Source organism: Amblyomma americanum, chromosome 1 (genome assembly GCF_052857255.1).
Source record: "Amblyomma americanum isolate KBUSLIRL-KWMA chromosome 1, ASM5285725v1, whole genome shotgun sequence".
NCBI classification, from domain to species: Eukaryota; Metazoa; Arthropoda; class Arachnida; order Ixodida; family Ixodidae; genus Amblyomma; species Amblyomma americanum.
Window position 1 is genome coordinate 389,777,533 of NC_135497.1, and position 25,342 is coordinate 389,802,874.

The 25,342-nt window shown below is 43.7% G+C and overlaps 1 long non-coding RNA gene across 4 annotated transcripts; it reads left to right on the forward strand.

Annotated features, from left to right (window-relative positions):
* Positions 1 to 6,875: 6,875 nt before the first annotated feature.
* On the forward strand, positions 6,876 to 21,635 carry LOC144101865 (uncharacterized). 4 transcript variants are annotated; one of them, XR_013308084.1, is made up of 8 exons: positions 6,876 to 7,118; positions 7,526 to 7,596; positions 11,147 to 11,252; positions 11,382 to 11,566; positions 13,880 to 13,996; positions 15,706 to 15,861; positions 19,597 to 19,704; positions 21,555 to 21,635. It is a non-coding gene; the product is annotated as an uncharacterized LOC144101865 (long non-coding RNA). The 4 variants fall into 4 exon arrangements; XR_013308080.1 differs by having other exon boundaries at positions 11,382 to 11,562; XR_013308081.1 differs by having other exon boundaries at positions 11,382 to 11,562; positions 15,747 to 15,861.
* Positions 21,636 to 25,342: the final 3,707 nt, after the last annotated feature.

Below are 25,342 nucleotides of genomic sequence, written 5' to 3' on the forward strand. Positions count from 1 at the left end.
AAATGTTTTGTAGTCCGGAAAATTCATCATGTACACTGTACTATGCCATATTTATTGTACAGGTAGCCTCTGTATGAAAGAAAACATGCACTTTTAACTCAATTTTTCAGATTTTTTTTCTTAACTGCACTCAGAAATGCCATACGGTAATTGTACATTAAGGTAAAGTATGCTTGTATGTACACTGGCTTTTCTGCAATAGAAACACTCGTGTCAAATGCTGTGCCTAAAAAAATAAACGCGCTTACTGAATGTATGATGCAATAAAAAACAGCTTTTTGATTCCAACAAGCATCACAAATATTTCATGCCTTATTCCAGCATTACACGTTTGGTTCATGCATGTTCATCACACAGGTAATGACCACAGGCACTCCACCAAGCTGGAAGGAGACAGCAGAGAAGGGGCAGGTGGGCTGACATAAGAATTGACAAAAGAGAGTTCAAAATGATGCTTTTCAGAAATTGGGCGAGCTGCTTCAACACCTTTTCCGTCTTGAGGAAGAGACTGTGCAACACGCTGCTGAGGGACTGGAAGATATACTAGCAAACACACTGAAAATGAAGTGGCAGCCGGTGGGGGGCACTTGTTTGTCACTGCTGGCTTCTCGCTGCACACAGGTTGGCCAAGGGCACAACCACATCACACAATTGCTCACACACTTGCAGATGTGTGTTGTGCAATGACACAAGGAAATGACAGTGGCAACAGGGGAAGAGTGCCTGATATGACTCTCTATGCCAGCATGGTGAGTCGTCTCTGGACGCTAGATTTTCCATCGCAACTGCCGCTGCACCATCCCTCGGTACGCCTTCCTCTGGAGACGGGTCGTCCTAGAGAGGCCAAAAGTACAGCACCGCATGCTCTTCTCAGGAGGCAGGTGAGGAGGGATCCTGTCTGTACGAGGCAGCCACCATTTAGAGGTGGCCCGTTGTTATCTGGGTCAGAGGCAGTGTCGCCTGCACCCTCTGCTGATATGGGCATATCCAAACAGAGGCTGTGAAGTGCGGCACGTGCGGTGATGATGCGCACTGTCCACTTCCACTGGCACACCCGGTGCCCTTGAAAGCAACGGAAGCAGCTTTTCGGCACACCAATACAGCGCTCAGCCACAAATTGTGTGAAAGCATGTGGCGTGTTGTACAGGCCTTCTGCTGAGTCAGGTCTGTAATGTCATGCAACTGGTGCAGGCAGCCATGGCTCCAGTGGGTAGACATAGTCTCCTGCATAACAAAAAATGATGCAGCTAAGCATGTCCTTTCTCAGTGATCTCAACAGCATTACAGGACACTCTGCTATACAGTAGAAGACTCACGCCAAGTAGCCCACATCCAGGCTTTGCTGAATATGACATTCAAGAGCATACATACATGCAGGATTTAGATGTATAAGTGAGCACTACTGTAAGGTCAGTCTTTTACCACCATATTCATATAAATGATGCGCTATGATTGCCTACAAAACACAAGCGCTGTCAGGTGCATTTTGCTTTGGTTTCTTCAACAGGAAAGGCTATGCATTTCAACAATGTAATATGTGTCCTGTGTTTCTGCTGCAATTATATTTAACAAAAGGAAAGGGTGGCAATACACTGTATCATACTGTAAAGTGTCTGCATTTGTGTAACTGTCCAGACTGATTCTTGTAGCTTTAGCAGATCCGGCCAAATGCATAGTGCTGGAGCTCAATAGATGTGACTGAGTTCGCCCGACGGGTGACACGGCTGTTTTACTGCTTACCCAGAAAAAAAATCACCGTCGTCCAGAAGGCCTTCCTCCGCCTCGGTATGCCGCCAGACAAACGCGTCGCGGAAGGATCCGGGTCAGCGCGAGTCCACGGCCAGTATGCACATGTTCGCGCCACAGATCTGAGAAAAAACAAGCACAGCCCGTACTCACTCTCGCTGCCGAGGCCCGCACTAGTAGCTCATGCAATTGTAGCACTTGAACTCATGCGGTCAAAAACAGTGGCCGAAGTATACTCACTATTACGTTCGCAGCGTAGAACCGCTTGCGGCTCGTTCGCAGCACTGCCCCCAGACTCCTTGATAGTGATGAGTGCCCAATCGACACACCCGACGACGCCGGAGATGCTGCCGCGGCGAACGTTTAGGCAAAGGACACCCTCCTTCGCCGCCGCCTTCTCCTCGGGTCTCCTCGGAAAGCGAACACCCCCCTTCTGTGACCCAACGTTGACATTGGTCTCCGCTGCCCGCCGCAAAGACTTGTTCACAGTCGGTTGGGCTGCGCCGACGTTTTCTTCATTTCCAACGGCGCCTTGAAACCCACCGGAGGCGAAGAAGCGCAGCGCGCACAGCACCTGCCGCTCCACTGACAGCGCACTCACCCGCGCACTTCCCCCAACGGCGAGTTCGTCGCACAGACACTGCGCAGTCTCCTCGAAATAACTCTCCCGCGCGTCAAAGTCGTCTTCATGCACCCTCCGACACCGTTGCTCGCGCGGTCACCCGCGTATACGACGATGTAAACAGCCGCCATTTTCTGTCTCAAACGTGTTGATACTACTTTTTCCAGTCTCAAAAAATCGTCTCAATCTGCCTGCATAATTAGATGGCCAACGTCACCACTTCTGCGCCATTTACGACGTCAGTCAGTGACGAAAAAAATCAAAATGGCCGCCGACCAATAGGAGAGAGCCAAATGATATACTTTTTGAGACAATTTCGATTGAGACTGATCCGTAATCGCGCCCCTGGATGTTGAAGAAAGACCATCGTTTTAACCAAGGTGTTCAGCCACGTAGTCGACAACGAACTCCAGTGTCAATGCAAGGTTATAGCTAGACGGAGTGCGGACTGGGCAGGAACGGACCTATAAAAAGTGCGAGAGAACGTGCAAGCTGTGTAAGGGGGCATCCGCCGCTCGCCCCTGCCACTTCCGAACGTAAAGGGGCGTTGCTGATTATCGCGAACGCTAGAAGCAGCGCATGGTTGTTGGAGCAGCTTGACGGCGGTCGTGTGTCCTGGAAAAGTGAAAGAACGTGCAAGCCGTGTAAAGATGCGTCCTCCACTCGCTGCTGCCACTGACAAACTGCCGAACCTAAGGGGGCGTTGCTGATTATCGCTGACGCTAGAAGCAGAGCATGGTTGTTGGAGCAGCTTGACGGTGGCCAATGTGTAATGGAAAAAGCGAAAGAACGTGCAAGCCGTGTAAGAGCGCGTCCGCCGCTCGCTGCTGCCACTGGAAACTGCCGAACGTAATGGGGCTTTGCTGATTATCGCTGACGCAGGAAGCAACGCATAATTGTTCGAGCAGCTTGACGGTGGCCGATGCGTCCTGGATGTTGAAGAAAGACGATGGTGTTAACCAAGCTGTTCAGCCACGTAGTCTAGAACGAACTCCAGTGTCAATGCAAGGTGATAGCTACACTGTAAAACATTTCCGTACCTATAACGTAGACTATGTACGTTTTAAATACAGAAACACATCTGCTTTCAATGAAACGTAGGGAATGACCGTATATTCAGTCCAGTATTGAAGGAAATGTCCGTGTTCCTCTGTAGTCGTTGCAGGGAAAATACTAAACATTCAATTTAAGGGATCAAAACTTAACACGACAGGACGGTTGACCCCATTGACTATGCGTTGCACCAACCGCACTAATAACTTGCTTAAAGGCAGCAAAAACAGAAGATGCTTATGATGTGACGCCACTTTTACACGATGAACTGCTGGCCCGCGGACTATAGGCATGACATGACGTCCGATTTTTTATTTGTCTGGTTTACTCTTAGCCAACAATGTCCGCAAACTAGCATGGCGAACGACCGTGAGCATGTCTAATGTGATTAACACAATGAAGAGCTGAGGAAGGGTGATAACGCATTACGTTGCTTCAAGGTTGAGTGATTGGTACAAATTGTGAGCAACGTTAAATAACAAAGGCCTTAATTTGCTATAATGTTAAAAGCTGACTTGATGAAAATATTTTTCGCTACATTGCTAGCCACATGATAGAGTAACATTTAATAAAAATGTTACTGCAACATTTGCTTTCTGTGAGAAATGCTGCGTAATGAGGTCAACTGTTAAAAAACATTTAGACACAGACAATGGTTGGACAACTTCTCCAAAGTGAAACTGAACACCAGCTGAAAGTACATTGCAAACATGATGAAAGTGCACAAGTTGAAAGCCGAATTTCCACCTGCCATTTGGTAAGGAAATAAACAACTGAGTAAACCAAAAGCATGGGCAAACAAATCTGTGAATGCAGTGCAATGTAGCAGTTACATCTTTGATACACAACCATTAATCAAAAACACCAACTCCTTCATGGATAACAAAAGCACCGACAAAACAACATATTGCCCAATGCAATGTTTAATTTAGTAGGTAACTATTGCCGCCCATTCATGCCTGCTCTTCCTGCAGATAAATGAAACGCCACCAAAGAGCAGCGAGCAGCCATAATTGCTGCAGTGACAAGGAGGATGTGCACCATCGATGCTGTTCCCCCATCCTGAGTAGGAAATAATAGCAGTTTTTTCTGGAAATACTCTGAAAGCACGAATTTTCTATCCATCGTTTACTTAGCTTGCACTGACACGACCCATTGTGTACTCGGTACCTTTGACAAACAAAGGGCCAGCCGATAGGCACACAAGACTGTAGAACCTTGCTAACTTGCAAAAAATCAATGCACAGAAAGAAAAAGCTGACAAAAAAATGAGGAATTCCTTATTTCCACTTTTTATACAATACTAAGAATGTGGCTAAGATATGGCATGAACATTGTTTTTTTCTGTTTACTTACAAACTTTCCAGCCTGTGCTAGCATATTACTGTGATGTAAATAATGAAGCATGCCAACACTGTACAATATGCTGTAACACTTATGAAATACTCCCCTTCAAGGCTGCCGCATGCCTCTTACATGCGGTAATGTTTAAATCTGCCAAACTAGCTAGTCTGCAAGATGAGACGCCAAGCCTCTGACATCTGGCGATGTGTACCTCCCATGTAATTGGAGTGATTGAAGATGCTCCTTTTTGATGGCATTTCAGTTGCTGGGTGTGGAAGGACCAGATATGAAGGGCAACAACTAGACACCAACTTTTTAAGCAACATCACAATAAGCAATGTACCTTAGCTTTCCTTCTGTCCAAAAAGGAGTTTCATTTTCTATGTTCTGTGTTCACATAACTGCTTGCATGTGCACATTGTGGCTTGCTGGGAGGTGCTTTCCTCTGTTAAACTACAGTTTTAACTCTGGCCTCAGTCTTCTGCGCCTTCTTAACTTCTTGCTTGCGTTCACCTTAAGTCGCGTACAAACTCACGCAGATCTCCACTTTTCTACGTTTCCAGCTGTCACATCTTCTCTGCCTTCGTCATGTCCACCACTGCATCCAATGCCTTCAAGTCTGCTGTGTATAACCATTTTAATTAATCAGCCTACACATGTATTTATGTTAGTCGCTCTCCTCTCTTCGATGCCAATTGGCCCTGAGAGTAAATAAGTGAAATGGTAGTCTAATCTAGGTCTGAGCAATCACGCATTATGTTGAGTTTATTTTACCACGTTGGCCAGTAGAGAGTGGAAGGAAAAAAAGCTGCTAAGTGGAGCTCGACATGCCTCTCGACCCCTACACTGGAAAGCAGCAGACACCAAGGCATACGTAATCACTAACGACAACAGAACATGACAAGTGTGAAGTAATTCAGTAACGTTCGTCGCATTTACCACAGTGCATACTCGCTGCTCAGTAATTTATTACCTCATTAGACATTCTTCAAAGAGAGTGTACAATTATGTGTTTTGTTTGAACATGGCACCACAGTACAATGACAATCATTAACCTTGTGCCAACACAACATAAAATAAACTTCTGCCCAGTAAATGCATTGCTTGCAGTGCCACCACGGCACCTGTTTAGAAAATAAGCTCAAAATATTAGTGACATTAAATTTGAGCAGACGGTAATTCCCCCACCCCCTCCCTAAAAAAAAAAGAAAAGGGTGCTCTTCCGACGGTACGTTCGTACGCTGTAATATTTGCGAGTCCAACTACGTGTGAAATTCAGATATAAATAATTAACGCCAAAGCATTCGGTTGAATGCGAGGCGCCAGGGCGCGGGCAAACAGTAATCGTCTTCAGGTATCCACTGGTGCCACGCCCTGAGGGCCACTGCTAGGCGAATACCATTCATGGCCACGTTCACATCCAACAAGCTTGTCACAAACATCACACAGGTGATGATGCAGCAGCAGTTCATCATTGCTGTTGGCCAGTGCTGAATTTTTTGGCGTGGTAAACGGAATCATCCACCGAAACGCGCGTCGGCTGTTACTCGCCAGATTCTTGCAGTCCCACGAGGGAGAGCAGCTTTTCCGTCGGCTTCAAGTCTCCTCTTTCGTGCAGGGCCACTGGCATTGTAACGCACATTCTGCATGATCGTTTTACTACGCACCGATGCCGCACGGGACAGCGAGCTGTTGTATGTGCACTCCAATGCAGCGTTCCGGCCACACACATACACACACACATACTAAAGACACACAACGCGCAGGACGCACGCAGCGAACACGGAAGAACAAAAACCCATTCCATAGCGCCTGTTCATTCAACTCCACACTGCGCTAACTGCGCACATGTTTCCGACTGCGGGCTCGGCTAGCGCTTCGACTTCGCCATGGCTAGCCATGGCCAAGCTGCGCTGCCGCTGGTGGTAATAACGTTCATGCAACGAAAAGAAAAAAAACAATATATCAAACGATTCAGGTTGTCAGCTAAAAAAGCTACCGTAAAATTAAATACATCTTATATCTTTTTGCCGTTGTGCGCCTTTGCGACATCAGCGACGTGAGCTTGAGCACGAATACGCGAATGGCGCTATGAATTTCCCGTGTAGCTCCGTAAATTGCAAATGGCGTGGCTACGCTGCTAACTTTTAGACACGACCGGCTTTATTACTTAAGCCGGTCGTGCTTTTAAACATGCTTGCAGAGGTAGTCGGTGCGAACAGTTGGAAGTTCAATCGACTCGAATTGCTCAAGGAAAGTCAGCGGCACTGCATTTTTATTGTTTCTGTGCATTGCGAGTGACTTTGGCGGCAGCCACTCGGCAACGTCTCCGGTTTGGCGAACTTGTGAGAAGGTGAGCCTTTTGTTCTCAAATTTTGAAAGCGGTTTTTTGTTTGTATTGTAACCCTGCGTCTCGTCGCATGTTATGTTCACGATAACATCAGTACAACGTGCATGCGCTTTCTGTCTCTATTTAGAGTAATATTGGTCGATCAGCGTAAACTTTTGGATTCAATTAAGCACGAACTGTCCATGTTGGTACTGCGTGTCGAATGTGTTTTGAGATGATTCTGAGCGGGAGATGGTGTTCTGATAATTTGTGTACTACCAGATATAGTCTAGAGATTTGAAACCATTTATCACACTGAAACAAAGTTGGAAAACTGTTTTGTGTTCATGCATCTGCTGTCCTTAAACTTGACTTTTCGGCAATCATTCGCATGGCTCCTTTGGATCTGGAAAATTGACTACTGTTGCTAGGGGTGCCTGGTAGCAGAGCTCCTGGGGACGCCCAGTGGGTCATTTGTTTGTCCAAGTGCCCAGTACCAAAGGTACCATTCCTGACATTTTTCCCAGTCCGTTAACCTCATATTCCTTGCAAAGATTACAGTATGTAATCAGGTAATAAAAAAATTGGTAACTTCTGCATATTTCAGAACAGTTCAGAGAAATGCACATGCAGCATCAGTATTCTCTCGGTAGAATTTCTGAGACCTGGATTCATTTCTTCTGGGACTGTGGCAAGCAGTAGGTCAACTGTGCATAAATTTATTTTCCTCTGGTGCAAAGTAAAGAGTGCAAACGTCATAAGACAAGTCTCTAGTCTGTTTCATTCTCACTGCATTTGGCCAAAGCATAATATGAAATGCTGTATGTTTTGTGCCCTAGTTTCCTTTACTTTGAGCAGTAGATATTGACAGTGAATAGCAAGGCAACTCCACTCGCTGACGGTTATGCCTTCGGCAGCAAAACAGGGAATACCTTACCCCATGTGTTATCTCGACAGACTCAAAACTGCGATGGACAGCTGCGTCCACAGCTGCTATCACCTCCCAAGTGCATGCGCTCGTAAGGCACATAATAACTCTGGATTGCCATTAACATAGCCTTGCTCATTGCAGTTGCCGATAAACACCTCATAAGTGGTACTATTATGCACTCTTTTCTTTGGCAATATGTATGAGCTTCTGTTCTCGCACTTTCTAGAAATAATGCATGCAGTTTTGAAGTGCGAAAAGGGAATTTACGTGTAACTATATTGTCATGTCAGTATGTTACAGCCAAATTGTACGTTGATGTCAGTGCTGGTGGTTTCTTTTCATTATTTTAGGAGAATGTTATAATGTTACCTATAGCAAATAATAGCCCTCACTAATTAGCTGATTTTGTCATGTCCAGTATTTTGATATGCTAAGCCACCAAAGCATGATTCAGAATGTTGTCAGGACTAAAGGCACTGAGTCTTTCGTGTCAGTAAAAAATGTGCTTTATACCCCTGTCACACGGCATTCCTCGAAGGCCTTTCCAGCAAAGGCACCATTTTTCACCAAAGGAGCGAAAGCTTAAAGGAGCAGCGATGCAGCTACACGGTGCAGTCCAAAGGTGAAAGTCGTTCAGGCTTAGCACCCGCTGCTATACTCGAGGTGGCTGAAGTGAGTGTTCTAAAATTAAAGTGGTGTATTCTGTTCATTCGTTGAGCTTTGACAATTTTTTTATTCTGATTGCTTCCTTAAAAGTACTGCAACAGCTACTCTCATCAGCAGGAGCAGGTTTTGTACGTGTATTGCCTTGGCCACCATGGGCGCTCGGTGTTGCCGCAACACTTTCACTGTCTTGAAATTTGAACATAAAACATAAACACCCGTACAAAAACCAAAGCCAGACACACCTTTCGTATTTGAAAAAAATGTTTTCAAACATTATTAGCTTATCTATTTTTTTTATTGCTTTTACATTTTGACTTTGGATGGTACTGGGATCACAGCTTCTCGAATGCCGCGTCTTCGGGCTCTGAAGGTCTCGGTTGAGCGCCTTCGGCTCCAAGGCCCTTAGCGACAAAGGCGCAACATTTGTACCGGGTAGCTGCACTCCTTACGCCTTTGGATATGATTCTCAAAGGCCTTTGCGGTGCCCATGTGACAGGGGTATTAGTGTGGTATGGCTGCTTGAACACCTGTCCCTGGTATCTCACAAACTGAATAAGGAAGGGAAAAGCCTCAGGGTGCTTGCCGACGTTTCGACAAGAGGACTTGTCTTTGTCTGGCAAAGTGTTCATCATTGGTGGGATTTAAATAAGGTTTTCACTTCGAGGCGAAATGCCTGTTGTGTGGGGTGAGGGTGCGATATGGGAAGGGCGTTACGATGGGGAGCGTGAACCTTGACCAGGCATGATAGCTGCTAAAGAAGATTAACCGGTTGACCTGCAAAACTGTGAAAACAAAAAAGCCCAATTCAGTAGAAATGAATCTCGGGGTATGGAGTGCGGATAGTGGGCTTGAATGGCTTTATGTCCAGCCGCAACAGGTGGCTTGGTATGGCTGGCTGCCTTTTCCTGAAAAACCAGGATAAAGGAATTAAGCAGCATGGCAGAATAAAATACCAGGGGGGGGGGCAAAATAATTTGAAGGAAAAAGAGAAAATGAGGGCAGGTTCGGAGAAAAGGCAAAAAGAAAGGGGAGGGGGAGGAGTATGGCAGCCAAGGTTCCGAGAAGTGATGTCAGGAGGTGCAGAGCGTAAGGTCAAAGTATAAGGATAAATTAAAGAAAGCAGGAAAGGAGGGGGAAATTATGGGTTGGGAAACCTCTGACCATGTGCAAGGCCTTTTCTAATAATTATGCCAATTCCGGAATGTACAGAGCTGGCCACATTTAGTGCAAACATGTGAGCACATGGCCGCACTCTTTAGAGGTCCAATGTGTGCGGCGCAGCCACTCATCGCTGCAAAATGGCGCAAGAGGAGATGCACCTGGATGTGGTGCTTCGTGTCATGTTACACTTCGATGTGTGGCAATGTCAGACACAGTGGCCCAAAGAGCACAGCCATGTGCTCGCGTGTTCGCGCTAAGAGTGGACAACCCTGTACTTGATTCTAAGTTTCCTCTGTATATGTTGACCCCAGACGAAAACAAGTTGTCTTGTCGAAACGGCAAGCACCCTGAGATTTTTCCTTCCCTTGTTCACTTTTTGAGTGTCAAGAAACCATCTGCCTACTCTCTCTGTACCATGCACTCCACATCTGGTACGGTTATCTTTGTATGTATACACCAGTGATAAATCATGAAGGAAATCAAGGGACTTGTATTTGTATTGCTTAACACTTACTTTAAAGCTATATCATGAGGGTATAGTTGAAAATGTGCTACGGGGGCTTGGTTGTGTGTCGTGACTGGTTTCTCTTTATCAGGGCTACTTGACAGCCACCATGAAACGCAGGCTTTTGAAAAGTCGTTCCTCAAATAAAAGAGCGTTTCCACTGTTACAATGGAAATGTTATTTGCTAAAAACTTCAATCATTGCAGTTCAGGGATTGATATTTTTCAAATAACTAACCTGAAGTTCAAAACCTGCAGAAGGAACTATGTAACTTCTTTCCTGCCTTAAAAACCCAGTACTTATTTGCCAGTTTCAGCAAGCAGAGGTCTGTTTCATGGCACATACTTTCCACTACCTTGCATGAAAATTGTGCAGTACAGGCCCACCATAAAACTAGGGGCATAGTATACTGCTTGTATGCAACTACTTTGGCGTTAGAGCATGCATAGCATGGTCTTAAAGTTATTCTTTTCATTTGCAACTGGTTCATAAAAGGCCTATTCTGGCAAAAGGCATTTAGCAAAATTATCTTCCTCTGAATGCTTCTAAGGATAACTTTAGTTCATTCAGGAAAATATATATTGACAATATCTCTTAAAGGCATGATTGTCCATATTAGCTCTTGTTACCTCACAGTATTTAGTTTTGGGCCTCCAGCATCACTGACTTGCATCATATGTTAAATAGAGTAGTAAAAAGCTCGCTGTTAGTTTAAACCACAACTCATGATGGGGCTGTGCACTTTTTGTTGTGTTACATGAAATATACTTATGTATGAAACAATTTCAGCTGCACCTCACATGATTCAAATCCACCAGAAGAAAGGCTGCAACACAACATTGCTCACTATCTGTTGCTTTCCCAGCACATAACATGCCATAACAGCACATAGCAGGTAATATGTGAACAAAAACAGTGCATGTATATGTTCCACACATGCATTTTGTGTACTACCAACACTATGATATGATTAACTATGTCATGTAAGAGAGAGTACACAAATCATTTTTTGTATATATTGCAGCATGGCTATTTCAAGTTTTAAACTGGCCATTGAAACGACCCATTGTATCACCGCTGGTTACCCGGTGGCACTGGGGATCGAACTCCGCACCTCCTGCTTGCGAGGCAGATGCTCGGACCACTAGGCCACTCCTGCAGTCCCCCCACTGATGTTGCTTACACCAGGTGCTGTTAAAGCCCCGGTATGTATGTTAAATGCATTTTAGAAAACCATTCACTTCCAAAGTACCATTTCATCTTTATAGCAAAACCACAGTTCGCCTAGCTAGACAAACCTGCTGCATACAAGCCAGCAGAAGGGTTGCACGTACATGCTTCGTTAGGAAAACATAAAAATCAAGCAGAGCCTGCCCTTCATGGTGCATTATACCCTGATTTTGAGCAATGATCAAGATAGGCAGATGGTCATTTCATTGAACACTTGCATGATACATTCGTAGAATCGAAAAGACAAGTACTATTGCAAAATCTTCAAACAGTGTTTATTCTCAGAGAAAACATATCATGAAAAAAGTGTTGGATTAGTTATGGTGCACCTTGTATGGGGAAAGGGGCTCCCACTTTGTGAAAGGCTTAATTTTGGAATAACGACAGCATTTAGACTAGTTGGGTTACCATGTTTAGATAGTGGATGGGCTCAAAAAGACACTGGAAGTAAGCGCACTGTGTGGAAATTTCTTTCTGTATCCTTGTCTTTTTGAGCGCTTTCACGATCTAAACTTAATTTTGCAAGAGAGCAAGAAAAACAAATATTTAAATTCTGAAAATTAAGGATAAAAGATCATGTTTCATTGTGTTGCTTAAAGTGTACATTGCATCGCTATTGCTGTATTGCAGCACTTCTGTCGTGGTCTTGCATTGCAGCCTCTTGACTTTTGTTTATATAATAGGCAGTCCTTTTTTTCATTCGATTGCAACACTTTAGGAGTTACTGCAGAGTTGCGTGGTAGCGAACTCTCAGATTAACGGTTTGCATTATTACGCCAGCATAACTTGCTAAGTGTTTCACTGCAGTCTTGTTACTAGAACAGCCTCTTGAAAGTATTCAGCCTGGTGGTCATTGAGGGTTACTGTTCACGTATCAAAATGCCGGATCAGCTGTATACTCTTTACAGCTACCAGAACTATGGTACATTTTATGACATGCTGGCTGAAGAGTGCTGGAGCACCAGACTGGGGATTTGGATGAAACAATTTTCAAATGTGTGCTCGGTATCACGCTGTTTTGTTCCAGTTGTGGAGAGGTTTTCTTTTCATATTTGTTCTGTCAAACATTTAAATTTTGGGCAATATGTTGTTGCCTTTATCTTGTGTTCTCTTTGTTGTTGAGGTTTAGTATTTTTGGCACAAGCACTCCACTCTATTACTTTTCAGTATAATTTAAAATTTGTAGGGCACGTCATGAAGAATAAAACTTCTACTTGAATAATCTGCATGTGTTTATGTTCTCATTGTTGATATAAAAACTTAGTTGAGACAGCTTGTATTTTAGCTCTGGCTAGAATTTTTAGGAGAGCCTCAGTAACATAATCACATGACCAAAACTTGGTATTGTTTGTGCAATGAAAAACAGTTTTAAAATAGTTATTAACAGCTGTCAGTGTAGGACTGGCCTAAAATGTTTTGTGCTCTATGTAGCTCTTCTCTGAGGCAGGATTAATTCATCTGCACCTGCAGCCTGATACCGCCAAGGTACCAATTCTTGGGTGAACTTATGATTTTTTTTTTCACTGAGCAAACTTGCATCATCTTGAAGCATGGAACTTGAGCTGATTCTTAACAGCTCTAGTGTAGCGAATTTCATTATCCTCATTGCTTAGTTTACATTCACCTCAGGACAATGGCCTTTTCCAGTTTAATTATCTGTGTCTTGCACCAGCTACATGCCACACTATCAGAAATCACCTAATCTTATCTAGTGAGCTTATAATCAGCTATCTCCTGCTATATTTTTCTTATGGTGAAATTCATTTTGTTGCGATACAATGCACAAGCTGTTTCCTGGCGTGGTGCTCAGCTTATCTGGAATGAAATGCTTGGGAAATGGGTCTCTGATTTCACCTTGAGTAGACGAAATTAACTTGTGCTAAGGCACTCTTTGGCCACAGATGCCCTTGTGCCATTAAAATCCATCAAATTCATTCTGTTGCCCTAAGATACCATTGGTGATTCATTCTCTGCATTGTATGCCCTGGCCAGATCCATTTTCTTCTTTTAATTTCTGCCAGAATATTAACAACTTCCTTGTTCATCCCTGTTATGGTTTCACTCGGTCAGTTGTTCTATTAATAATTAAAATCACTTTATTGAAAACATATTTTGGGCTAAATGGCATCAAGTTTGCCACTCAGCACAATGATATATATGTTTGGTCTTGCATGTCTTTACTTGTCTGGTAATGTTTATTTTGTGCTCACTGTCTAAACAACCTTATTTGCCTATGATATCCTAAGCCCTTCTATACCTATTTTCCTTCCCCCTGGCTCTTTCTCTTTTCAGTCATTCTTCCTCGTTCCTTTACACCGGCCATTGGTCACAAGGCTGCTGTGGGAACGACAGTCAGCACTGGGCCCTTTTTTGTTCATGGAACCTGCACTGCTACTATTAACACTAATAGTACGTTATCAGTATTTTTGTGATACTGCATTTATTTTTATTTATGAAGTAGTTGGCTAAGGCAATGGTAGCAGTGTTGGATATTGCAATATATTATGCATATATCTTACTTGCAATATATAAGTGTGTTCACTATTACACTACCCTCTATTTCTTTCAGTTCAGTTATTTGGCTATAGATATATTGTGTAGTCAAGAGTTCGACGGAAATCCGTCTGGTCAGGCATGGTGATGCAATGAAGTGAAGTAGCAGTCACTGACCATAGTCGAAAAAAGAAAGACGTTTCGAAACCCGTATGGGTTTCTTGTTCACAGTGAGCAGGACAAGAGCGGTGGCGAATTTATATCCGGAGAATGTGACGTAAAGATCGGGCGTAGATGCCTGGCATGGGGCCAGCGTTCTTGTTTAATGTTGCTTGTGATGTTTGGATGAATAGCGATTCCAGCAGAAGGCGCGTCGTCAGGTTTCTTTCCTTAGATAAGATGGAGGCATTGCCCCAGTCAATCTGGTGGCCAGTGTCGTGTGCATGACCCGCCAGCGCATTTGTGGCATGCTTTTTGTTTTTCACATCACGTTGGTGGTCCTTTATGCGTCTTGAGAACTTCCCTGTCTCACCGATGTAGGCATGATTGCAGTTCAGGCATGGTATTTTGTAGACGACTCCTGGAAACTGCTCATTTGGTAGTCGGTCTTTCACATTCATTAGCTGATTCCGCAGCTTGCTGACAGACATGTGGGCCACGCGTAAGTCGTATTTTGAGAACACACGAGACAACGCTTCGCTGATACCAGGCATGTATGGAATGCCTGCTCGTGTTCGATACGTCCTACAATCAATGGTAGCTGGATGTGCAGCTCGTTCTTGTAGCTTTGATATGAAGCGGCTCGGATAACCGTTGGCTGACAGTTCTTCGTGCACTCTTTTTAACTCCTTTTCTTGATCTTGAGTTAAAAAGAGTGCACGAAGAACTGTCAGCCAACGGTTATCCGAGCCGCTTCATATCAAAGCTACAAGAACGAGCTGCACATCCAGCTACCACTGATTGTAGGACGTATCGAACACGAGCAGGCATTCCATACATGCCTGGTATCAGCGAAGCGTTGTCTCGTGTGTTCTCAAAATACGATTTACGCGTGGCCCACAAGCCTGTCAGCAAGCTGCGGAATCAGCTAATGAATGTGAAGGACCGACTACCAAATGAGCAGTTTCCAGGAGTCGTCTACAAAATACCATGCCTGAACTGCAATCATGCCTACATCGGGAGACAGGGAAGTTCTCAAGACGCATAAAGGACCACCAACGTGATGTGAAAAACAAAAAGCATGCCACAAATGCGCTGGCGGGTCATGCACACGACACTGGCCACCAGATTGATTGGGGCAATGCCTCCATCTTATCTAAGGAAAGAAACCTGACGACGCGCCTTCTGCTGGAATCGCTATTCATCCAAACATCACAAGCAACATTAAACAAGAACGCTGGCCCCATGCCAGGCATCTACGCCCGATCTTTACGTCACATTCTCCGGATATAAATTCGCCACCGCTCTTGTCCTGCTCACTGTGAACAAGAAACCCGTACGGGTTTCGAAACGTCTTTCTTTTTTCGACTATGGTCAGTGACTGCTACTTCACTTCATTGCAGATATATTGTGCTGCTTTCCTAGTTTAGTCCACTCAAACTAAAACTTTGCTCTTTGTGTCACAGGTAGAATCTACAATGATTGCTGCTCTGTGTCTTGTAAGCAGGAGGCAGTGTTCAATGGAGCCATGAACTTTCCTTGGAATTGAAAAGCCTTTGCCGTATTATGCGCTGAACCACGAGTGTGAAGAGGAAAATGTCATGCCTTGGATTTCTGCATAGGTGAGCCATTGCGGTGAATCCACCAGCGCGAAAGACAGGGATGAGAAAGGAGACAAGACAGGTGCTGACTCGCGACTAAAGTTTGTTGGCGTGAACAGGGAATATATAAAAAGCCAAGCAATACCATAAACCATGTAGTTACAGATTAGCATACAGGACAACATGAGTCAAAAATCGCTCTCAACATTTCCCTGATCGAGGTAGTCCAACTCATTGTGTGTTAACACGATAGACAAAACACACATTCTTCACGGAGTCATAAGATGCGTCTAGCCTCGATAATCTCCATTTAATCTCTCTGAATTTACTGCCAAAATGCGTGTTGCCAAAAGAAAAGGGTAGCAGACTTCACATCCCGTGCAGTGTACAGCAGAGTTATCCCAACCACCTAGCCAAGCCCCTACCCTCTTGTGTTCCTGTAGTCTTACATTCATACACCTTCCAGTTGCACCTACGTAAACCAGACTACAAGATAATATTATTTGATACCACATTCATTTTACAAGGTACATATACATTTCACTCTACACGTGTACTTTTCTCGAGCCACATTCACAGAATTATTCTTAAAATTTTACATGCTTTAGACAACGTATTAGGGGCCGAGAAAGCCACTTTTACATCATACCTTCTGGTCACATTTTTCAAATTGTGCGACAATTTATGTACATACGGTAACACAACTGGTCTTTTGGCATCTCGCTGGCTGGCCCCAGCCTGATTGTTCCGGTCACAGCAAAACTGTCTCAGCTTCTTTAACAATTTATCATATGCTCTTGCAGTAACAAGGTTTGGAAATCCTGCGTTCGTTAACCTTAAAATCTGCTCTTGGAAACTAGTCGTCATGCTGTGAAAGCATAATTTCATCAATTCTGAGCCCGCGCTAGAAAGTACAATGCTATCTTTCACTAGCTTGGAATGGTCGACATGTAGCCAGGTAGCAGCTTAACACTCGCCAGCACACATGAAGTGTGCTGAACATCAAGGTAAGGTCCAGAAACCACAGCTCTTTTTCGTGGGACATTTGCTCCAAGGTAAACCTGAGATAAAGGCCTTGCTCCTTAAACAACTTGAGAAGATGTACAGGTCCCGAACTATCACAACCTTTATAAAAGACCAGAAAATCATCGACATAGCAAAAGATCTTTCCCCCGGCCCAAGCACATTCTGGACAATTATTCTATCCACCCTACTCAAGAAAATATTGCTTAGCACAAGGTCAACCTTTGAACCACTACATATTCGATACTTTAGAACACATACCGCACTGCGCTACTCTACAAACAAGCTCTTCAAATAAATGCTATTCAATAACATGCTCTTCAGATGAATTTCAGAAAAGGATTCATGCAAAATTATCTCTGGTTATTTGCAAAAGCATCTGTCTACTTCGCATCTTGAAGATCCATTTCTTGTACTCAATTTGCAGTGTGGTTGAGTATCTTAAGAATGACAATCCAGCGGATTGTCTTGTGATTAGTGTCGATGTAGAACTATTTTATTCTATCCCGTATGAAGATCTTGTGAAAAGCTTATGAATGTGTATATCGGAGCACAACGATGAGCTCGTGTTTAGGAACGGGTGTGTAACATAAGTCTTTTTTGGCACTTGCCTCCTTTTATTTGAAGTGAAGAGCATGTTTGTGGAGTATGGCAGTGCGGCATATGTTCAAAAGTCTGCTAAATGTATCGATTCGAAGGTTGCCCCTGTGCTAAGCAATATTCTCTTAAGTAGGGTGGAAGGAATAATTGCCAAGAAATTGCATGGGCTGGGGGAAATCTTTCGCTACGTCTATGATTTTCTGGTCTTTTACTAAGGTTGTGATAGTGTGGGACCTGTACATATTGTGAACTTGTTTAAGGAGCAAGGCCTTTGTCTTAAGTTTACCTTGGAGAAAATGTCCCAACAAAAAGAGCTGCGGTTTCTGAACCTTACCTTGATGTTCTGCACACGCCATGTGTGCTAGCGATATTCACCCAGGAGTGTTAAGCAGCTACTTGACTGTTGGTCGAACGATTCTAAACTAGTGAAAAATAGCATTGCGTCGTCAAGTCTAGGCTCGGTATTGGTGAAGCCATGCTTTTACAGCGTGACAACTGGTTTCCAAGAGAAGATTTTAAGGCTAATGAAAGCATGATTTCCCAACCATGCTATTGCAGAAGCGTGCGATAAATTGTTAAAGCTGAGCATATAAGATTGGGCAAGTTGGTCTGACATGCTAAAGATAAGAATGGCGCAGCATCAAGTAACGAGGACAACAGGAGAGCACACCCACGCACAAGTGCCATCCTTGGAGCGGATGCAGAATCTAAGAGCGTGTACTTGACATTCAGTGTTGGCAGCCAAGGATCGGGCTCGTTCAATCTTTAGCGTTCAAATCCGTGTTTCCTCGTTTCCTTGACTGTCAACGCTGAATGTCAAGCACGCGCTCTTGGATTTTGTATCTGCTCCAGGGTTGGCACTTGTGCGTGGGTGTGCTGTCCTGCTTTCCTCGTTACTTGATGCTGTGCCATTCTTCCCTTTAGCATGTTAAAAGCTGAAACCCCTTTGCAGGGACTGGCATGATCAGGCTGGGGCCAGCCAGTGAGATGCCAAAAGACTGACTGTGTTACTGTACATACATAGATTGTTGCAAAATTTGAAAACTGTGGCCAGAAGGTATGACGTAAAAATGGTGTGTTCGGCATCTAATAAGTTGCCTACAATCTGTAAAATTGTTAATAATTTTGTGAATTTCGTTAGGGAAAAGCACATGTGTCGAGTGAAACGTGGCAACATATATGTGCCTTGCAACCATTGCATGCATTGCATACCATTATCATGTGGTTGGGTTTATGTTGGTGAAACTGGAATGTGTATCAATGTAAGACTACAGGAGCATGAGAGGTATTTGGATATTGGTAGGGGTTGTAACTTATCTGCATATTACAAGGGATGTGAAGGCTGCTAGCCATTCCTTTCGGCAACACGCATTTTGGCACTACGTTCACAGCAGATTAACCAGAAAATTATCGAGGCTAGACACATCTTATGACTCGGTGACGAATGTGTGAGTGTGCTGCCCATAGCGTTAACATGCAGCGGGTTGGACTGTCTAGATGAGAGGAATGTTAAGGGCAATCTTTTACTTATGTTGTGATGTAGCTTATGTGTAATTGTGTAGTTTGTGGCGTGTGGCTTTTCTGTATACTCTCTGTTCACTTCAATAAACTTCAGTTGCAAGTCAGTGCCTGTTTTGTTTCTTTTCTCGTCCCTGTCTCGTGCTGATAGATTCAAGTACTTGTAGAGTAGATTCACTGAATTGTGTACTTGCAGAGGCTTGTGAAAAAACGAGAGGAATTTTCTTCCCTTTATGCGGAATGGAAGGTTGAAATTTTTTTACTTAAATGTTTGCAGCATTAAATTCTATTCGGAAAGGTAAAACCCACTTTATTGTACATTTTGTGTGCAATGGTGCCGGTGGCTGCATGCAACTGAAAACATTCGTCCAGGTTATCTAGCTAGCGTCCTTCTTCCTTGTGCCACATTTTCTGAAATAATATTTTGTCAGATTTATTTCAATCAGAATTTCTAAGAACATATTGGTGATCACATAATTTGGTGATCACATATGACATAATTCAAAGCGTGATCATTGGTATTTTTAGTCTTGGGCAGTACAATGTGAGGTACATAGTATATAGTAAAATTAAATATGACCAGTCTAATATAAACAAAACTAATTTTTTTTAAAGGAAAATTTTGCTACCGAAGTGCTGGAGTGACATGGCATTATGAAGACGTGGACAGTGTGCTGTATTCATGATGGCACGAGAACTTGCGTACAGTGCTTCAGGTAACTGGTGAGTACCTTGGTGCTGTGCTTCTGCTAATGTAGCCAAATTATGTTTTTAATCTAAGAGTGTATCTGAAAACTTAAGCAAAAATTGAGTAGTATTTAGATATTCTTGCACCAGATACCATTGTGAGAATTAGTTATTAATGATGTGTCTCACGTGTACCCTTGTCTCCTGAATATAGTAAGCATGGCTTTCGAGCTGAGTGCCTCCGACGTATGAAAAAAAAATGGCCACTGGGCTGCTCCACGACGCGTGGAGCAGCCCAGTGTAGCACATTCAGGCTTCATGGAGTGGAGAATGAAGGCAGTAAATAATTTAAAAGTAGAAAACACAGCACAAACCACAGGACCAGGAAACTGACAAAACACACCGACCCTGATGACACTCTTTGCATGAAGGGTGTTATAAAGTTGCCTGTCATGTAGTGCAAGATGGAGGTCGCACAGGACGGGTGTTAAATATGAGTTGATGCAGACACCTGTCATTACGTAGTACTCACTGTAGAACTCGAGCAAGAAGCAAAGGTAACAGCTGAGCATGGCCACTCTTGTGCTTTCCTCCGCAAGCAATCTGGAATTGCACTTAGAAATCTTTTATGCTTTCTCTTGACATATACATCATTGCTGCATGTGGCGAGGAAAAGTACAAACCCTTGATGTCAAGTGACAGTGAACTCACAGGGCTGGTAACAGCTCACTGAGGTGTTGTGATATATCTACAGGGCACCTCATGAGAACAAAGAGCCCTTGAAGGAATTCTCTCAAAGTTTGTTGCCACATGGACCTCTTTGTAATCAATGACTCTAAATGGCAAGCCTTCCTTTAGTGTCACAAAAAAAGGCCTAGGACATGGGTCTTTTTGCTTCTCCATTAGTGCCAAAATGTTTGCTAGCGAGATCTTTCGCAGATATATAATTATTTCACAAAATGTCAAGAAGGAGAATGAAGGTGCACCAAGCAGTACCAGTAAAAAACTTATCACAGCTGTTCAAAAAGCAGAAAGACTCATGCCTTCATTCTTCTTTTGCATCAGACACATGAGGACACTTCGTCTTTCTGGGTCATCATTTTGAAAAGGTTCACATGGCAACTGCCTTTGGTTAAATTTCTGCCAAGAGCCCTTTTTTGAAACTTGAGCATCCGTTCCTTGTGAGGCACACTGCAGAGATATTGGAATGCCTTAGTGAGCTGCTTCCGGTACGTGTGACTGCATTTTCACTGACATCAGATATTAGTACATTTTCTTGCACGTGCTGAGATAATGGAAGCTATGAGTGAAAACATGCGGTTTTGGGGAAGTGTGCTTCCTGGGGCCGTATTCCAAGTTTGTGTCATAATAAAAAGCGTCATAATCTGCCGCAACGGGCGTGCCCGGGAACTGGATATAAACTGAGTGCGGGACTTTTGCTTCGTCTTGTCTTGCCTATAACAGATTGGATGGACGATAAATTTGGCAAGCGTCTCCCACCTTTTTCAGATGTTACCAATGTTCCTTGCTCGCTAAGTTGTGCATTTAGTACTATGTACAGAAAGGCACCTGCATTGAATTGCATCTGGCCCCCATCCTGAGCTACTTTCTATTTGCACAAAATGATAAGCAACTGTAAAGACTTTCATGCGCACAGTGCCGCCCGGGAAAGCGCATTTTGTCTGCTTCTTTCTGGACCTGTGGTTTTTACTGTTTACTGTTATGAGAAATGAATTTTGGGCAATAAAACGGGTTGGTTCTCGGTGAATGGCTTTTGAAAGCTTCTACGAAAGCCGATTGTTCAATAGCGGATGGTTGAAATGTATTTGTGAAATTTATATTTGGTGTTGTGTGACCACTAAATGAGGATTTTTTATGCTTTTCAGATGGATCCGACAGCAATATGCAGATGTACAATGTGTGTAGTTTGCCATGAAAATAAAACGTATGTACTTGTACTCACCCAAACACCACTCTTTCATTCTAAGCTGCATTCTTTGTACGTATGCACTACATAATATGCGTAAAGGAAAGCCTTGTACATATTACTTATTTGTTCGGCACCTGGACGGCTATATCTGCAGTGAACATTGCGGGCAGAAGCTATACGAAGACGCATGTTCATGTACTACAGAAAGTACATAATTACAATACAGATAATTTCCGCTCTAGATGAAATGACTTCCGAGTGAACGGAGGACGTATGCATACACAATGCGGAAACTTCAATAAGAATAAAACATAACCATTCGTTGTGAAAAAACGATTTCGGTCTCGTGCATAGCATGGCGTAACTTTCCGTTACCAAGAATGTGACAGTCGTCATACGGAGTCTCTGTTTCTGACATTTAGTCCGTACCTCATGTTGCGGAAAACCCTCCGGCAACGCATTACCAGCGGGTTTCTCTGTACTGCGGAGCATTTTTTTTTACAGTGTAGATGGACTGCGGACTGTGCAGGAATACCGGGAATTTGTGCGAAAGGTGTGCAAGGCATGTAAGGGTGCGTCAGCTGCTCGCCACTGCCATTGTCAAACGACCAAAATCATTATTCTGCCACCAAAGTCTACTTTTGAAGAGTCCACGGCAGCAGAAAGGAGGGCTGTCACTTTCCTACTGTTCAAGATTACATAACTCTTTACATGTCGTGATGAATCTAAGCACATAATCATGAGTTGGTGAAACAAAGCAATCCATGTAAGACAACCTCCATTTCACTCATTTTTATCTGCATTGAAATTGCTGAAGCTCTGCTATTCACATTAAAAATCCGGCAGGATTCGCTTTAAGGCTCCATTCATACAGGGAGGCGCCTGAAAAAAAATGAAGCCACAGCGTGTGTTTTCATGACGCGCAACGAAGGCCGAAGGTGATGCGCGACGGCGATGCAGGCAGAACGATGCTTAGACAAGTAGGTTAAAATTAGCCCATTTCAAGACGAGTTGACTTAAAGGAGTCGAATTTACTTGGCAGTCAAAATCCCTGTCAAATTAAATCGGCTAAAAGTTAGGGCACCAGCTATTTGCTCATATGTCCTGTGCGCCGTGCTGTCTTCGCAGTTGTTGGACTTGTCCTTTGTCGTCTATAAAAACGATCAAAATTTGTGCCACATATTTAAAATAACGTTACAAGTTTATTATTTTTTTCTGCTTGTGACGCTATGACCCCACATTCGTTAAAGAGAAGGTTAAATGATTTTTTGAGAATTTTAAGTTCAAGAAATCAAATCTATGAAGCTTCAAGGTAAATCATGCCAAGTATTTTTTTGGCAGCGTTTAAAATAGTCACGTAATCGCCGATTAAATCTGCAGCGATAGTCAGGCTTCTCTTCACGACGTTAGAGAAGTTCGGAGGGACTCGTGTTTACCTCACTGTTGCCGAAATTTCAGATGTCCGCTACCTTCGCCTACGAGCTGCAGTGAGCCTCCAAACACCACCAAACAATGCTTCGTTAGCTTCACCATCGGCGTTGGTTTGATTCCTGGAAACAACCGTTTATAAGCTGGAAACGCAGCGGCGCAACATGTGACGTCATCGTTGCGGCCCCTGCTCATATCTGCGCACTGCACAGAAGCCTCACCACCAATGCGGATCTATTCTGCGACTATGTCACTATTTCAATTACTAACAAAAAATTACTTCGCATGCATAACCTCCAAGTTTCACACATTCCACCCCTCTAAGCTCGTCGAATTCTAAAACCTGTTCACCTGCCCATTAAGTGGCTCTATGAAACAAGTGCCTCGCTTAGGCATCACGCTGTAGCCAATGTTTTTGCTACCAGTTGATATGCCTTCTTTGCTCTGCCTTCATGGGATCTGTGCGAGAAGCGGCAGGTACGACGAGTCGATAAGCTGGCGCACATGCCTGTGTATGCCGCCACTGCGATAAAGCGCCGGCAACTTGCGTTTACTTTTTAATTTTGCCAGCAGTTTGTTGCTACGGGCTGCCGAAGCGTTCCTTTGCGTAACAAGCCGAATAAATGAAAGTTCTGGGGACATCGTCAAGCAACTGTTCTTCCTAGCAGGAATGGGCACGTCGACATAGAAAAGAATTGCCGCCAGCGAAGCATTCTCTTTGAGCACTAGTGCGTTAGGGCTTATTTTGTACCCGAAAGCATATCTGTTTTTTGCCTATGACTAATGCCTAGTATACTTTCGAACGCTTTCAGGCCTCCTTCTTTATATAGTGCATGATCGATTCTTTGTATAATGTACTTCCTTAGTCGGCTACCTAACGCTGATTAACTTAGGCAGATCTGTCATATGTATCCTAGGCTAATTCGAGGTCCCATAACCTTGGCGTTGAATTCAACCTTCAGTTTACTACGCTTCTACTTTACTCGTTTTCGATTCCACCGCTTCAAAACAGACTGGACTATCTGGCGATAATGACAGGATATATACGCGTATGCCTACAGCGCTTCAAATTGTACTTCTAATTAAGAAGAATTACGACAACTGCCAGTTTCATTCATACTATAAAATTCATTTATTTTGATAGCCATATCCTTATTGATCAGGAAACCCACACCTAATTCTCGTCAGTTCATACACAATGGTAGCGCCCGATAGTGTATAGTACGAGCCCGCCCTTTATCACAGTTAGGTTGGGGTGGGGTTAGGTTAGGTTAGGTTTAGTTGGGTTAGGTAAAACTGGGTTAGGTTGAGTTGGGTTCGGATGGGATAGGTTAGGTTGGGTTCGGTATGTTTGGGTTGGGTTAGGTTGCATTAGGTTTCATTAGGTTGGGTAGGGTTGGGTTAGGTTAGGTTAGGTTGGGTTCGGTTAGGTTATTTTAGGTTTGGTTGGTTTTGGTTAGGTAAGGTTAGGTTGGGTTGGGTTAGGTTAGGTTAGGTTGGGTTGGGTTAGGTTGTGCTGGGTTAGGTTGAATTGGGCTGGGTTAGGTTAGGTTAGGTTGGGTTAGGTTAGGTTAGGTTAAGTTGTGTTGGGTTAGGTTGGGTTAGGTAAGGTTAAGTTGTGTTGGGGTATGTTAGGTTGGGTTGGGTTAGGTTAGATTGGGTTGGGTTAGGTTAGGTTTGGTTGGGTTGAGTTAGTTAAAGTTAGGCAATGATGGGTTGGGTTAATTTGGGTTGGGTTAGGTTAGGATAGGTTGGGTTTGGTTAGGTTAGATTAGGTTAGATTGGGTTAGGTTAGATTATGTTAGGTTGGGTTGGGTTAGGTTAGGTTTGTTTGGGTTAGGTTAGGTTAGGTTAGGTTTAGTCGATTAGGTTAGCTTGGGTTAGCTTGGGTTGGTTTGGGTAGGTTGGGTTGGGATAGGTTAGGCTGGGTTAGGTGTGTTGGGCTAGGTTGCATTGGGTTGCGTTAGGTTAGTTAGGTTGGGTTGGGGTAGGTTCGGTTAGGTTATATTGGGTTCGGTTGGAATAGGTTGGGTTAGGCTGCGTTGTATGTTAGTTTCGATTGGGTTAGGTTGAGTTGGGTTATGTTGGGTTAGCTAGGGTTAGGTTAGGTTAGGTTTGGTTGGGATAGGTTGGATTAGGTTGGGTTGGGTTAGGAGAGGTTGGGATGGGGTAGGTTAGGTTTGTTGGGTTGGGTTAGGTTGGCCTGCGTTAGGTTAGGTTAAGTTGTGTTGGGTTAGGTTGGGTTAGGTAAGGTTAAGTTGGGTTAGGTTAGGTTGGGTTGGGTTAGGTTAGATCGGGTTGGGTTAGGTTAGGTTA